Source organism: Rhynchophorus ferrugineus, unplaced genomic scaffold (assembly GCF_030347505.1).
Source record: "Rhynchophorus ferrugineus isolate W39M unplaced genomic scaffold, kcgeb_rfMv2 rfM4, whole genome shotgun sequence".
Classification (NCBI taxonomy): Eukaryota; Metazoa; Arthropoda; class Insecta; order Coleoptera; family Curculionidae; genus Rhynchophorus; species Rhynchophorus ferrugineus.
The window spans coordinates 28976441-28995060 of NW_027472583.1; positions in this window are offsets into that span (position 1 = coordinate 28976441).

The window sequence follows — 18620 nt, forward strand, 5'->3', positions numbered from 1 at the left end:
TTTATTTAAGTATTTGGAGTCCACTGTCTCCCGTTAACTCTCTTAAATATTCCAACAACTGTCCTGAGTTCATTCCATATAAATTCAATAGGAGAAAAGTCTGAGGATGTCATGACCATTTCAATATTTCAACATTTCGTTTCGTTTTTGTTCAGAGAACACCTAACATCATTTTGACCAATACTTAGGATCATTATCTCGTTGAAATACAATACTTTGGCCAATTAAATTCACTCCAAAAGGTATCACATTTTTCTAAAGTATTTTCAGATAGTCTCCTTTATTTCCATCAGTTTTAGTCATATGGCCGAGCTTATTATTACCAAAGCAGTCTGCCCAAGGTTTCTGAAGGTCTTTTGATCGACACACAGAAAAGCATTCATAGTACATTTTTTCAACCAGTCTCTAATATGTTTTCTATATGTCCAATATATGTCTCTTATGGGTATAAGTTATTCTGGGTTTATTTGGCTGCTGTACATTCTCTCAGACCAGCAGACAGTAATCGTCTCTCTTTCTGAGCTCTAAATTAATAGTTTGTGAAATTGTAAACTCATAGTTAAATGAATAGACTATATTTAATATAAAAACAAATTCCAAGAAATCAACAATTGGCTCTATAGTAACCTTTGTTATCATAACACACTTGCCGGTTATTCCGCTGATTATTGTTATAAGCACGGTCGTAACAATAATATACTTTAATAACAAGTTTATTTACAGATTCATTGTAGTATTCCTTCTATATCAACTAAAAATAGATATTTCCAATTTTTATATTGGTAATATGGTATTACTTAGTTGCCGTCATACAGTTTCATATGTATAAATAATAATAAATACAGTTGTGATACCTATAAATACATATATTTCAAACAAAGAAAAGCACTTTTAATCTTCCTCAGGGCTTCGGCATAACTAAATTTATAGTAACACGAATTACAAAAAAACATTAGCTAAAATAAATTGAATCAAAGAATGTTTGAGAAATGTCTGCCACAAATTTCATTCCTAGTAGAAATTTATTTCCTTTTTACTTGTTATATAAGTCACATCAACGAAAATATATTAGACGCATTTTTTCTCAAACTTACGTCTTTAACATGGTTATTTCATATGATATTTCTAGTTTTATTTAAATTTTTTACACATCAAATATTATACCAATCTTTACTGTATGACTTTCAGTCGCCCCTCAATTTTTTTCTATTTTTAAAGCTAAAAGTTAAATCTCATTTAACTTCTAAATTTTATGACCTATTTTATCCTATCAGAGTTATATATTATCAGTTACCAATTTAAAACTCATTTAGTTTTTATACCGCTGTATTCTGAAAGTATAAAAATGTTGATTATATGTTCTAAAACCGGTAGGTATGTATATATTAGTTACTTACCCTTATTTTGATCATAATTTTAATTTGAAAATACAATTTTAGTTCGAATTTGGTCAATTTATGTCGTTAAACACCGGTATAATATATTCATTTAATATTGACAGCTCGTAATATCAATAATACTGTAATATAGATAGTAAAACCAACAATTGAGATATAATGGAGCACTATGACGATACTTGTCGTAAATATACAATAAATACTTGATACTAAATAATCGAAAAATGTTCTAACTTCTAAACAAATAAAAAATAAAATTCCTAATCAAACAACATAAGTAATGAATATCGAAATTACATTTTGGGTGTTACATGAGTATAATGACTCGCCACTTAATAACATGCTAATAATTAAAAAATTATTATTTTACATGGACAATCGAAACCATCGAATTTAATAGTTGATTCATTCATTTGGAATTTTCACTAATGTATATATATATATATATATATATATATATATATATATATATATATATATATATATATATATATATATATATATATATATTTATATATATATATATATATTTATATATATATATATATTTATATATATATATATATATTTATATATATATATATATATATATTTATATTATATATATATATATATATATATATATATATATATATATATATATATATATATATATATTCCTTTTTTATTCCTCCAAGTGTTTCGATAAACTATATATATTGGTAAAAATTCTAAATATAGTAAACAACTATCCAATAACCTAACCTAACTATTAAATTCGACGTATCTGACATGTTCCTACATAAAATAACAAAATCCGTGAATGTGTAACCATATCCATGTTCCGAGACCAATCATGAAACGCTTTAAATTATATCTTAGACTATTATTATTTTATTTGAAGAAATCTATTAGTGAATTCACAAATATCTCTACAAAAGAATGGCGAATTACTGTCATGCGGATTGTTTCAGCATCACGATTTAATTGTTGGTTAGGCAAAAAGGAAGAGTTTCTATGAGTGAAGACATCATCTTGCATGACAAAACTCGACCGCGTTTTGTTACCGAGTTACAGCTTGAAAGGGAAGTTCTGCCGCAGTCAGTTTACTCACCAGACAAAACATTTTCTTAATAAAATTTGTTCATATCGATGCATCATTGCTTGGCTGTCACATAGTTCTTTTCCTAAAATAATATCGAAATTGCATCGATAAACACATCACCAGCAAAGCAACATCGCAAATTGTTTAACCAATATATATTGTAGTAATTTTTCTCTATCTTACCTTGTTAAAAGAAAATTATCAGGGAGCTTGTAGGATATATTAGTAAACCGAACAAAACTACGCCAATATATAGACAGTTGCGGAATTAGATTTATTTTAATGACTAACTGGTTAAAACCAATAAATTGAGAAGCCGTATTATAGTGATTAAAGACTAATGTTTTAGTAATATAAATCTGTATTAGCTTTATAATATACACAAAGTACAATAATCAAAAGGTATTATTTGTTGGCAGATTGGCCCGATGGAAACAATTCATAAAGAATCACAATATTTGCATCTTAACAGATTAATTACAATAGTAATTATTTTAACTATCTAAAAGACGGGAATTTTATAATAGGCAGATACTATACTATTTTCAAGAACAAGGAATGTCGACGCAAAAATAACAGCATAGTTGGCGACAGAAATATTTCAACTCTTTGAGTTCTTTAAATCTCCGTCCCTGAATCCAGCCCGTCTGAAGATAGTATTTCCCAGGGGAAGCGCCAGTGACGTCTCTCATTTACCTGAGAAACGGGTCTGGTAAGAAACCGTCCCCGAGGTAGCTCTAACCGACACGAACCCCTCTTCCGCGCTTTACAAACGTACCGAATCGTCGACAGATTATCCCCGGGATGAATAGTAATGGCGACTGTGAAAATTCTGGTCTCGTTAGGCATATTTTTTGCGAGCGAATAGGAAAAAATTCACATAGCAAATGAGATTTTTCGAACACCAATCGATATAGCTATTCAAATAAGAATAAAGCATCTGGAGAACATCCCGTTTCATTTTTTTGTACTATTTAACGTATGTCACGTTTAATGCTACTGTCCTTGGCATTAAGCCTCCAGACAGGCAAATAACCAACCGAAAGATTATTCCCCAAGACATTTGGTTTTATTCAGCTTGATTGGACAAATTCAAAGTAAAATCATATCCATGTTCTAGCAGGATTTAAATCAGCGACTATTGCAGCAGTAAAAGGACTATTCAACATGGTCATTCCATGATTTATGCTGTAAATAGATCAAGGATAATATATTAAAATAGCGATGCAAATTACCCCAACAAGATAATAAGGACTGTATCTAACAAAGATTGTATTATAGTGTTCTGTTATATATATTATTATCTGCCGTTTTGTTGAAATATAAACAACATATTTTTAGTTGATTTAAAATTGTCGATTTCTGCAAACTCTAGGACAACTTCAAAAATGCTGTTAAAGAGAATTTTCAGTCAGGTATTAACAATAAAACTTTTCACAAAAAAGTTCCACAAAAAATATCCAAAAAAAAACTCTCAAAACTAATTCACAGTTTTCTAAAAATAAATTTATTCCCATAAATGCATACTGAATAAGCAAATTTGTTTGTTATATTATTGTTATTTGATATTAATAGGGCCTTAAAACACTTTGTGCTTAACATACCAACTAGAAAGTAATCAAAATTGAGGTCCCTTAAAAAGCTTTCGGTATACATCTTGATTGCTAGCATGTAAGAAATAGTGACAGATTTTTGTGGATTTTGGTTCACAATAGTAATCTTACTCACAGCACCGATACTGTCAATACTATATTAACTCTTATTATAATTTAATCGCATAATTGTATTATCCTCTAGACGTTTTTCATTTGTTTGTGCAATGATTTTACACTACACTAAAAGTGTAAACATGTTGCTACAACATATTCATAAAATTTTAACACCTTTGTTATTTTCCGGTACCTCCCACACACCCTTAAATAATAACGAATGTTCTCTTTTCTAAATTAATTTTTTTCAAGTAAGTGAACTCAAAACGCTATATTAACACAGTAACGTAACATTAACATGTTACTGTTACTATAAACTAGCATTGGGAGCTCTCGACTGAAAAGGCCAATCGACTGTTTAGTAAGTGACTACTTTTTACTCCTTCGATTTCAACATGTGAATACGGGTTTGAACGTTTTAAAAGTGGTTATTTTAACACCTATGGTTATCTGTGTAAAACGCAAAAACAATATGCATAAATGTCGGAAATAATCTAAGAAACAATTTGAAAGCGCTTAAAGAACATGGAAATGATCGAAATTCTTGGATATTTTCAAAGTTAAAAAGCCAAAAAAATCATAGAGACCACATGTTCATGCATCAACATCAACGGCAAAGCTGAACATCCATATCTCTTAGCTAGTGTTCTCTATTTGGTGATATCACCTTAGTCTGGCATACGATGAGTTGCTAAATCTTATTGAAAGCATGAATAGAGATCGCTATCGCCTACATTTAATGTGTTTGAGCCAAGCACTGCCCGAAAAATTGCCGAAATACGACCAAAGACACACACATTTTATTTTACACCATGACAAGGCTCTACCAGATTTTACAAAACTGATAAAAACATACGTGGAAGCATTAAATTGGGTTATTCCCCAGATATTGTTCTATACATCGTTCTTACGAGAGGGAATCCGTCGAAGGGCTGAAAGGTGGGTAGCAGATGACGATAGACAATACTTACAATACACCAATTTTTCACAATAAAGCATCAAATTTTAAAAAAATCCTTTAACACTAATTTATAGTTGTATTTCATATTAATCAGAAATTTTAATACTATTAGTTAATCATAGTTATTATAATATTTGCTGCAAATTTCAAATCGAACAATAAAAATCCATTCCTTCCCTCTTAATAACACAAGTTCCTGGGAGTCATTTTCGACATCCGGCTGTCCTGGAATCATTATATCAACGATCTTAAACCTCGCTAGTCCAAAGACATGCAAATGCTGCGTTAGCTATTTAACAGGCGCACAGCTGCAGACCAGGAAACCGTACTTAAAACATGTTCCTCTATAATCCTTACCAAGCTAGACCATAGCTTCCTCCTGCGATGCTCCAACTTACCTCATATCCCACGATGCAATTCAAAATACTGCACTCAGAATATCGCTGGACGCCTTTCTAACCTCCTCTACAATTAGCTTGTGCAGTCTTGCGTCCACCCCACCTCTTTCGTATCGTAGGCATTTTATTTCACTGAAGTTCAGTGTGTGATGGCTGACTCTTCTTGTGACATCTTCCTTAAATCTTACCTTCACTGGAGTCATCCACCTGTCCTGGGTCATCTTATCCCTAACTACCACACTCGTACCTCTCACATTATTGCTGATCTTCTTCCTGGGACTGCAGTTGGTTTGTTGCATACTCTCACTATCCACTACCCCATAATAGACCCCCTTCATAAACAAATTCTTATGTCAATTTTATATGAGAGAACATCGTCCTTATTTTATTCGGTCCGAATTATGTGAACATCTCAACTCTTACAGTGACCGCAAGCATATATACCGGCGGCCCTTGATCTCGCATGGGGCTTGGCAATCTATTTGTGGTGAACAACCGGGCATTCCGTTTCAAGCTTCCTGAACAGTGTACATCATTGATCGCTGATAGTACGGCTAAATCTGCAGCCTCTTCAGCCCTCGCCCTCATAAAAGTTTGCATCCATACCGACATTTTCTCATTCGTTTCGTGTTTCACCAAGAACGAGGTACAACGTCGTTGAACCAAGGAGACCAAGGAAACCACAATAATCTCTTTGAAATAAAAACTAATTTTTTCTATTCTCTTCATGTTCCTTCCCTCCGTCACCGTGCCGTAGCTTTGAATCGACTGAGATTGGGTCACTGTCTAATGACTTTGAGCCCGCCTGCTTACTGTGAATTTTGTCAGTTTACCCTTACTTCAGTCTACCACACCCACGTACCACTGTACCACTGTCCACGTCTCGTCCAGATTAGAGCTATGTATGGGCTGCAAAACTTTAGAAATTCCTTAACAGCTGAAAATACAGACTTCTCGGATTTCTACAAGAAATCGCTTATCTTCGTAAACTCTAGCTTTTGCTGACCAAATAGCCGCTACCACTTCGGTATGGGTGCTAGTGTGTGCTGTCTGGATAGAGTCTCTACTTCGTTATGGTTGTGCTTGTTGGCTTGTATTTATACTTTTAGTCCCCCCTATTTGTCTTATTAATTTTATTTCATTCAATATAATTTAATATTTTATATATGTATACACTTTATAACTGTCCCCGTCCCGTTTTTATCAATACTGTACTATTGTATAGTCGCGAAATGACATGCGTCAAAGCTACAAAAAAAGGAAAGAATAAAAATACATACAAACGATAATGTGGAGAAGCTATTTTTATCACATAGAAAGTTAGAATTATTTTTATACATCTTTATTAGATACGCTTAGTACAATCTTAATTATAAATTAATTTATTACTAATTTTCATTTGTACCTGGATTAATTCATAAGCAAGGCGAGTGCGAGAAAATACATCAATATGTATTCCTCAATTATAAAATTATAATAATTTATAGCTATAGTTTACACCAAAGATATACTCTTTATATAAGTTCGTACGGTTTGGTTCGCTTCAATTTTCTGACATCATGCGCGCTGTCCAGCAGTTGTATTGCTTCCACGTTAATATAATTTAGTAATTTTCTTTCGTTTTTCAAGACGAAATTCTGGATAACTTCGCAAATCCATTTGATTTCCAAATCACCGTGCACTTCTTCGTTGGTTACATAGCGAGAGGCATTGGTAATCGATCGAAGAACCTTATTTTGACAGCGTTGGATGACTAGTTGATTTAAATTTTTAGCGCAACCCCATATTTGCACCCCATAGGTCCAAATTGGCGTTATAATTGTCTTATAAATCAACCTCTTTGATTTTAGATCAAGTTGAGAGTATCTTCCGACTAACCAGTATAGTTATTTTATTTTGGTTCCATTTTTTTTGCTTTTTGTCAAACTTGATGTTTCCAATTTAATCCACCGTCAAGATGGTATTACCGAGGTATTAAGCTGATTCTGCTTGAGAAATCGGGCATCCATTGAGTGACATAATTAAATTTTTATTATTTTGCCGCAATGCAAAATTAACGTGGACAGATTTGGAGCTCTTAAGTTGAATTTTCGAATCTTTCGTCCATTTGTAGATTTCTTGACTGCCACTTGTACTTTTTCTACTGCCCTAGGCAGAGATATGTAGTTTGCAATAATAATTGTGTCGCCATCAAAGGTTCCAAGTAATGTTTATTTTGTTGTTGGAATGTCAGCAGTGTAGTGCAGATATAAGAGAGGTCCTAAGATGCTATCTTGTGGAACTCTAGCCGAAATAGTATTAAATGCCAAGAACGCCATTTCGTGCGATATTCTAAATTTTCTTCCAAAAAGATATGACTCCAGCAATTGACAATAGTTACGCGGTAACAATTTGCCCATCTTACAGATTAATTTCAAACACGAACAAAAGCTCGTGAGACATCCAGGAATATTGCAGGTCACTATTTATTTTTCTCAAACACTTTTTTAATAGCCGCAGTTACTCTGTGCACTTGATCAATTGTTGAATGGTAATTTCGAGAACCAAACTGGAAATCTGGTATTATTACGAAATTTTTAACACGTTTAAATATTAGTTTCTCAAATAGATTTGATATTGCAGGTAGCAGCGAAATAGGCCTGTAAGATTCGACTTGTTCTGCAGGTAGTTATTTGTTCCACCTTAAAGCATTCCGGAACATGCTTCAGTCTTAAACAGGCATTAAATATATATGTCAACATGATGATTGCTTTTAGTGGCAGTTCTTTCAATAATCCAGGTGAAATGTCATCTATGTGTGTGTCTAGCAGGTGCATTTTTAGGATTGTGGTTCTCAATTTCAGTGGCAACTTCCAATGGAGAAATTAGATTTAGATCTACATTGGGTTGATAAACAGTATATATAAAGTTAGAAATGATGAAGATCAAAGATGAGAAATGATGAAACATGAAGTGATATTATAAATGAGAAAATGAAATGAAATGATATAATAATATAATAAACTATGCAACAACAAACTGTTAACTAAACCGACAACGTCGCGGTTCCTATTCCATACTAATATTATTCGCCATCTATCTAAAATTTGCCCAATACCATACGTACTGAGTTTGTGGCGGAACATTCAACAGACTCTCTTCGCCCTCCTCCTCGACGACGATCCCCAGACCCCTCCGCCAACTATTTTGGGGAGATAATTCGCACAGCGAGCCCGTCGCAACTTAACTGAGTCGAACAATAATTCATATCGCCGCACAACTTTCAACGAAACCGTTGTTGCATATGTATCTGTTATTAAAGTTGACAATTAGACTCTGCGGACGTGTAATTAAACAGACTCTCTCCATGTTGGTCGTGAAGCAAATCGATCCGGGCAACGTTACATTTCCTGTTAGATTAGGAAAAAATCTAATTTGGCGATAGTAACTACGGTTCTATATAGTATTTTTTAATATAACATCTTCTATTAGATACGATAAGTACAATCTTAATTATAAATCAACTATATAATTACCTGAAACTATCTTGCAAATTTTATCAAATAATAACAATAACCACTTATCGGCGAATTAAACTTTCTCGCGCGACAGACAGGTGTCTTATCAGGCCTGATGCCAATTTTGTAACATAGCATAATATTACATGGAATTTGTCCCGTTCTATCTAAGGCTCTATTGAACGTTTTTACTAAATCAATGTTCTGATGAAGACACGCTCGTAGTTCTTGGACAAGAGTTAGAGCAGAACGCCTATCAATTTTCGCTCCGTGATTGCCCATAAAATAAATTTGTAAGAATTGATGATCTACATCTGGTAGGAGTAAGAGTGCTCCTAGAAAGTGATAAATTTGTCCTTGTATCTGCTATTATTTAAGATTTTGTTTGCTTCACACATTTAGAGTATTATATAAACATATACATAGAGTTTATTCAAAGTTTTTTAGTAATGCATCATGGATATTTGTGACGTCGAAATATTGCAATGTTGCCGTATCAACTCTGAGTTTTAGTTCAGTTTGGCTTTGACATACAAGAAAATTCAAATATAAATAAAATAATTGAACAAAAATTATTTGAAATATAATTTATTATACATTATAGTACATCTAATACATATATTATCGAAGAACTTAAAACTACAATTAAGAACACAGGTATAATAGTTTGTAGGTTAGAGTTGTTTTATTTACATTGAACTCTTTTGCACGCCACCCATGAGGTAGTTTGAGTGCGCGTTTATTTATGTAGTGGTATACCCCTGGAGGCCTAATCCACCTAATTAAAAATTGTATATCTGAGAAACATATTTTACTGTCATTCGAGAGCATATTTACCTTTTTACGTTCAGTACTTTTTTCGTCCGATAGTGTTTTTACTTCTCAAGTCATCTTGGTATCACTGTATATATTGTTTCTTCTGCTACTTTTTTTTTTTTGTTCTGGCCTAAAAACCAGGCGGTGGAATGCATGACGCATACCTGGTCGCGGAGACTTGCCCTGGAGTGACAAGTTGGACCGGGTTATGTGGGACTGCCTCTGGGCTTACCAATACACTAAACCGAAACCGCCTCACAGTTGACCCCTGTGGATCACTACTGCTACTGCATTAAATTTGGGGATATGGCACCCGCTGATCGGGCAGCCGTTATTGGGCACGAGAGCCCGGCGATTCTATTGATTCGCGAACCTGAGTTAACACACAACTGGGTACTGTTGTATGGGGGCAAAAGTTATGACTGTAGCGACGGATGCAGGATGGTTTCAGCCTGGAAAAGGGGGAGAGCTTAGCGGTGACGCGGTGCTAAGCTCCCAGCATGTCGACCAGCTCGCGAACAAGCGCGTTTTCAGAAGAACTTGAGCTGAGTTGTTGTTTGTGGAATGATTGAGATATGAAGTGCTTGATTTCTGGAGTGTCAGTTTCCCTATGGATTTGATTATTTCTGACAAACCATGGAGCGTTTAATATTCTCCTGAGGAGCTTATTTTGGAAAACTTGAAGCCGTTTGACCTGGTTGGGTGTAACAAACTTGAAGTAGACATTAGATCCGTAGAGGAATACGGACCGAATTAACATCTTGTAAAATAAGCATTTGATGGAGATGGGAAGCCTGCTAGAAGGGCAGATCAGAGGAGATAGCAGGTTTGCTATCCCCGAACCTTTTTGGATTGCTTTCTGGATTTGGGAATGCCAACCGAACCGCCGGTCGAAGTGAAGACCTAGGTACGTGACGTTATCCAGCCATGGAATTATTGCGGTGTCGATCTTAAGTTGCGAGACGCGCAGTGCGTAACGCTTCTTGTGGAAAATGATGGCCTGGGTTTTCAGGGGGTTGATTTGCAACCTCCAGAATTTGAACCACTTGACCGCATGATCGAGCTGCTTCTGTAAACGCTCATGAATTGTAACTTCGAACCTGGCGGCCGTGAAGAAAGCAGTGTCGTCAGCGTAAAAGGCGACGTCAATATGCTCTTTTCTCGGCATATCTGAAATAAAGAGATTAAATAAGGCTGGGGCCAGCGGGGAACCTTGAGGTACGCCAGCATCGATTTGTTTACGACTGGAAAGTGACGTCCTGATCTTGACCTGGAAAGAACTATCCGAGAGATAGGACTTGATGAGAGCGGTTAGGTCTTCTGGGAGGCCTAGCCGCACGCACTTTGCGAACAATCCGTCATGCCAGACCTTGTCGAAGGCTTTGGTTAGGTCCAGAAGAACTGCTCCAAGCTTTTTACGTTGGTCAAGAGCATGATGGATGTGTGCAGCCAGACGGGAAGCTTGATGGACGGATGAGTGGTGAGCGCGAAAGCCGAATTGTTCATCTGGAATGATGTTGTTTTCCTTTGTGAAAGAGTTGAGAGCGTAGAGTATTGCCCTCTCGGCAAGCTTCGAAATGGCGCTGAGAAGGCTGATAGGCCTGTAATCAGATGGAGATGATTTTGCTCCTTTCTTGGGTATAACCGCTATATGTGCGTGTTTCCAAGACGCCGGGAAGTGTTGCAGTCTCATGATGGAGTTAATAATGTTTGCCAGTTCTGCGAGTTGCTTATGCGGGAGCTTTTTTAACTGGGTAATCGATATTCCATCGAAACCTGGAGATTTTTTGGTTTGAAGTTTGCCGATCATAGTCTGTAGAGACTTTGGAGACACAAAATGGTTGAGAAGAAAGGCGGGGGTTACTGGTCTTTTGACGGAGTTGGATTCGTTGATGACAGTGTCAATGTCTTTAGCTTTAGTGTTCTGTGCGGGTGGGAGGCATTTCATTTGAGCTTCGTAGGTCTCTGCAAGGAGCTCGACTTTTTCTTGGTCAGTGACTGCGAAATTTCCTGTAACCGCTGACTTCAGGGGAGGGATGACATTGTGCGTCTTCCCCACGAGGCATTTGGAGACACGCCAGAAGGAAGGGGGGCCATCCAGCCTTTGGTCCGCGAGAAATGAGTTCCATTTCATTGCTCGCCAAGTCGAGACGGCCGCCCTTACCCTCTTGCATGCTCTGTTCGCCTCCCTTTTGTCTGCAGCATCAAGGGTGAATCGAGCTAATCTGCATAAACCGTTTTTGATGCGAATTTCACGTTTAAGAGAAGCGGGAAGATTGTTTTTCCACGGCTGGGGTTGTGATGAAATTTTGACTGTGGAAGATTCGTGAGCAGACTGAATATCGCGAGTTAGCTTGAGTACGGCTTCCTCGAGGTGTTCTGGTGTGTTAATTTTCGGAATTGGATCGGATTTCAGGAGAAGAGATTGGTAGTTTTTCCAGTCGGTTTTTTTCCTGAATCTTGTTAGTGGGACTTGAGTGGTGGCGCAGTTTCCGAGTTTGAGAAGGATCGGACGATGATCAGAGTCTAGTTCGTCAAGGACTTGAACTTCGGAATCGCGATTTACGTCTTGAAGAATAAAGAAATCAAGGATTCTTGCTGCGCCTTGAGAGACTGTACTAGGGTGATGGGTGGGTTCATCTGGCAAGGCAAGACCGTAGCCCAGATCTGCACTTAGAGCTACGATGGCGTTACCTGCGGGATTCGCTCTGGAACACCCCCAGGTGGGGTGGTGGGCGTTGAAGTCGCCACCTATTATTTTCGGAAATTTTCCTTCGACGAGTGATCGGTATTCGGCATAGTTGAATGCAGAAGATTTCCTGTACAGGGATGTAATCACGAAGGGACGTTCTTGGATATCGATTTTAATGGAGGTTGTTTCGAAGTTGTTTACTGATAACGATGGAAGGAGCTCGTGTTTGACTCCTTTTCTGACGAGAATGGCGGTTCCACCGCCTCGACCCGGAGTTCTATCGTTTCTGTAGACAAAAAAGTGTTCGAAAGAGAGACGATGCGAAGGTTTCAGGAAAGTTTCCTGGATGAGCACGATGTCGACGTCATAGAATGTTATGACGTCCTCCAATTCCGCTTGCTTTCCGCGTAAGCTATTTGCATTCCATGTCATCAGTATAAGAGATTTCGGAACAGCCATTTCGAAGAGTTAAAGGCTGCTGAAAGTTATAGAGACAGGTAAGTGTTGCCGCTTAGGCGGCGACATTTGGAAAAAGACGAGCAAGTTGGTGAGCCAGGGCGATCACTTGTAGGAAAGCCTGCAGGTCAGTAAACGCCTGCATTGTGGAGTTAAGGTCCGGTGTATTGGTTGGAGCAGGAGTTTGAGTTGGAGCAGGCTGGGTAGCGCTGGCTAATTTTTGGGCTAGCTTTCTGCCACCTTGGTTACTCCATGCAGAACCTTGTGGAGGTCTGGTTTCGGTCGGAATTTTTGGTTTTCTTGGAGCAGGACGGCAGGTGCAACCGCTGAAGTTTGCGGTATGAATTTCACCGCAGTTGCTGCACTTTGGAGGTGCTTCTGGGATTTTGGTACAGGATCTAGTGTCGTGATGCCCGGCGCATTTGACGCACCGTGGGGGGGCTCGGCAATATGAGCTTGAGTGCCCGAAAAGCTGGCAGTTGAAGCACTGCACCGGCTGGCCGTTTCCTCTCTGGACCTCGACCTTCACTGTGATGACGCCGAGTTTGGTCATATATATGATCTGTCGCTCTTCGCGAGGGACAACTACCTGAACAATTGGTAGTTCTATCCCGGATTTTAATTTCCATCTTTGCACAAATTTGGGATGGAAGCCTTGATCAAAGAGAAGTTCACGTACTTCGTCAATGCAGAGTGATTCTGGGATATTTTTTATTATTACCCGGAATGCTCTCTCCTCCGGATGACAGAAGGAATGGTAAGGGTAATTCATTTCCTCGAGCAGGGTAGTAAGTTTACGGTAATTGTCGCTTGTGGCGACGAATAAGAAAATGCCGTCCTTTTTATTTCGGGTTATAATGTCTATTGATTGTGCCTTAGTAATTCTAATGAGCTCCATGAACCTCTTCTTATCACGGAGCACTATAGGCGGAATTTTTTCCTTTGGGGGACTTTGAGAAACAGTCGCCGAAACGGTTGGCACTGTTTTTGCTGTGGAGGTTAAGACTTGTTTAGTGATCTGGCTACTTACCTGCGCAGGCTGGTCTTGGGTTGGTCTTGTGGTAACTTGTTTCGGTACTGGCTGTGGGGCCGTCTTGGTGGTCGGCTTGTTTTGCACTGGTCTGGCAATAATGACAAATAAGGCAAATTTTGTAATCGAAGGCTGTACGTTAGCCTTGGCTTTCGATTGGGTAGATTTAGTGGCTGGCTTGGCTACCGGATTGGGTTGTGATTTGGGAGCCTGTTTTCCCTTGTTGCCGGCCTTCGGCAGCTGGCTTTCCTGAGGTGGAGTGACGGGCCCTCTTTTCCTTTTTCCCACCAAGGTGAAACCGTCTTCTGAGTCTTCAGTTTGGTCTAAGTGTTGTGTCGGTTTAGCTGGTGTCTGGGACTGAATTTCTATGGCAGCGGGAATCTTTACTTCCATGGCATCTCTTTGATGCTTCATGAATTGTGTTATCGTAGCTGTGAGAGTTTTTATTTCTTCCTTGAGCTCTTCGGAAGCCTTTTCGCTCTTTTCCAGCTTTTCCGTCTGTTTGTTCAGGGCGTCTGTTTGGGCTTTTGCGAACGTTTTAAGGTCAGCTATCTGCTTTCGCAGGTCTTCGTTCTGTTTTCTCAATTCCATTATAAGCACTTCTCGGCTGTCTTCTGAAGATGGTCCATTTGAATTTGAAACACTGGGATTATGTTCAGGAGGCGACGTCGGCTCTGACGTACATGACGCCATTGCCTTGTCTGTAAAAACGCCTTTTCGGCGCTTACAGACGCTTTTTTTTTTTACGTAGGCACTGGTGAAACGTGATAACGGGTCGACCGTCTTAGGGAAAGTTTCGGGTAATTCTCGGAAGCGCAGGTAGGTTCGGCGGACCGGACACGACCGTTCTCTTCGAGAACTAGCACGGAACTGTCTTCTGCTACTACCTGTGTACATCATTCTTCATAAAATTAATCACTGAATTCTGTCTAATGCATTTACCATATCTACAAAACAGTTAGATTCATTCTTTCCTCATACGTTCTAACCTAATGCTCATGTTTAATTTTGAACAATTACAATCATATCTGGGTACACAAATTTGTCACGCCCTCCAATACCATTTTCTACAGTTATATTCAATTAATTATGTGCGCACCATTAGTTCTTTCCACTCTCATCACTCTGTCTCAGGAATTACCAGCATTGCACAGCATTATCACATCTCCAGAAAGTTTCCTTCAGACACTTTCACTTTCCGACTCACTGTCCAATTCAATCACTAAAGTGTTAAATTCTAATCTAAAACATGTTCACGATTCCACCGTTTATCACTACTTCCTTTGTATGTCTTATCGAGTTCATCCAAACCGAAGATGTTATGGTGTTATGGTTGACAATGCTTCCTTCCACATATCCAAACAGTTTTTGATAGAATATCCTTCTCGACCAGCAATATATCTGCAATTAATTATTTGTTGTCTTTACACTTTGTTCGTTACTGTCTTGCCAAAAGTGCCACAATAATCCATAACAGAAATTATAGGCAAAAGAGGGCCTCCATTATCTCGTTCCTTTTCGAAATATTTTATTAAAGCCACAATCAATTTGTGACCCTGACTATCTATTGTTTTCGGCAATTTCAAACGAAATAATGTTATATATTACGGAGCGATTTAAAATTTATCAAAATAATCAAAGCTCTAAAATAACGTTTGCCGGTTTTTAATATGTAGTAATAATAACTAATATTTTGAATAACTTAGCGTACGTCTGACAACCGGCCGCCATCGGTTTGTCAGACGTATGCAAAATTCTTTAATGTAATAGTGTTATATTCATGACGCATTATTAAAAAATCATTGAATAGACTAGAGTACACATTTTATACACGCCAAACGACGTTATTTGGGAACAACTATTTTCTAATAATCTGTATGACAGGCGCCTGAAGAATCGCTCAATTTCATTATGATAGCTATTGTTGTGTTTGGTATGTACGAACCCATTGCATTCTAAGCCTATGCTCTTTATTTCCAGTCAATCTCGAACGCATAAATTTGAAAACCACAGTCAGAAAGTAAGGAGAAGATTTTGTCGCTACTAATAAAAAAGTAGAGACAAGTATTATATCGTCTATTTTTATATATACACTAATTTATTATATATACATTATACGCTATTAGGATCTATTCTATAATTATTGTACTTTGCCAATTCCGTAAAATATTTTTGTAAAGAAATTATGTAAACCTCGACCCTAAAAATTCCGAGAGTCTGTTAATTAATAAATGTTGTAAAACATTATCTAGATCTAAAATCTAATAATCTAAAAAACTTTTTTATTTGAATGCTTATGTTAATAAATAGGTTGACAACTCTGACAATAAAGAAGTAATTTTCGTATTCACAATACCCGAAAATAGAAATAATACGTCACAAAACCTTCTAGCAGGCCTGAGTAATTCATCTGGGAAGGCTGGAATAAAATATTAAAAGGTCAATTCGATGAAAATTACACCAGATATGATACACAAAACGTATTTTTAAATATTAGTATACCAATAAATTTAAAATAACTCTAAAAATAATAAATACCAAATAATTTAAATATAAGCTTGCCAATGTTTTTAGATCTACTTTGCAATCTCATAATTGCCCTTTCTTCTTACACATTTACCTCTTCAGTCCCTACATGAACAACAAGACATTTCGATAATGACATGCTTACCTCTTCGTTTAACAAATTCTATCTTCTTATTAATTAATTGTGAGATAATCTAGAGCTGAAATATGCTCATGATTTCCAACAATCTTTGGAACCCAATTTATACCGACAAAAATAACCAACGAGGCTTAAGAGTCATATATATCCCAACTAAGCTCTATAAATATGAGGACAGTTTGATAGTCTTGTACCAGTACTTGTAACAACAAAAATCCATAATTTGGACCAGAAACTGCTACTGAATGCAGAATATTGTCCAGATTTAAACAACTGCAACAATTTTCTGGTTGTAAACCTAAAGAAATGGTATGGTGGGCCGAGTTAAGATGTCATTATTGATACAACTGCCTATTTTGGGGCCTTGAGAAGGTATATAATTTAAAACTTCTCTGGTAGTAATTTTTTCTCTACAAGTTTCGTATTTTAATACATTTTGTTGATTATTTATTTCAGCCATTTACATATTTTCAATATATCTTTAAATATATATTTTTTTTATATGTCTCCTTTACTTATTAAATGTACCTATGTATATCCCAATAATCTTTTTAAAAACTACTTGAAATATCTGTAGAAAACAAGAAGCCTGCAGCTACAAGAAAAATCCGCTTTTAAATGGAAAACTTATATCAACATTTTCGAAAATAATGCAGAGAAATACGTTCGGTACCAAGATAAGTTTCCAACATTTTTCTTTCGGTCTTCGGCTCGTATAAATGCCTGTAGTTGTAAAAACATTGTGCTCGAAGTTTAAGAAAAGTCGTGATAGTATAAACCATCCTTCGCTATTTCTAATTTACGAAGAAAACAAGAAACTTTTAAATTTAATCGGTTATTTAACGAATCGGTATCCGGCAATTGAGTTGTGTATTGGATTCAATTTCGTTGTACAGAAGTCAAGTTGAGTTAGTAAGACACCAAGTCGAATAAAACTTATACGGTTTTGCAATATATTTTCCTGCACTAGGTCTTTTGATTACTGTTTGGCTTTAAATAGGTATTTATTGAGGAAAACTGACGCAATATATATTAGTCAAAATACTGTCCAAATCAAAATCACTTGATATAAGTTTTCCCCCTGTGTCGAAATGACAAGTGAAAATCAGATAACGCTGTGTCTAATGAATCTGTCGGGTACTTCAGAACTTCCAATTGGGATTACAACAGTTTATCCTTCAGAACTCTTGCAACGTGTTTCCAACGCAATGATATGTCATATGCTGGTCTCTTTACATCAATACGTCGCTCAATGTATTTAACTGGTGTTGGTAGGCATCTGCAGTAACAATTTGACTCAGTTTTAGAGTCTATTCTCATGAATATATCGCATCGGGGTCGATGTAGATCTCTTGGACTATCCCATTTTTATCGCTATTCTTAATACGGCTAGGAAACTTGCATTTTTGCCTCGTAAGCAATAAAAAAATTTCCTGCATATAGATCTTTAATGGGGATAAATATTTGAAGAGAGTTGGTTTATCAACTATTAAACTATACAAAAATTATTTGAGTGCTTGATTACCGTCCATTAAATTTTGCATTTTATTATCTGACGATGAAAAAACTGATTTATTCGAACAATAATTAGCTAACGTATTCCAACTGAATGATATATAATCTACAATGTATACAAATCCAGTTTATCAGTCCGATGTAGCTATAAATCTGATTTCTCCAATGGAATTTGCCACAGATATTGAAAATAACCTCAGTTTTAAAAAGGCCTCCGGAATTGATGAAATTTTACCTGAGCTATTGAAAGAGTTGCCACTAGCAGCAATTATCATGCCTGTTTAAGACTGAGACAGGTTCCGGAATGTTTTAAGGTTGTTAAAATATTAGATTATTTTAGTGCTGGAACAATGGACCTTAAATTTCATTTCATTATTTACAATTCATTTTTTTGTTTAAT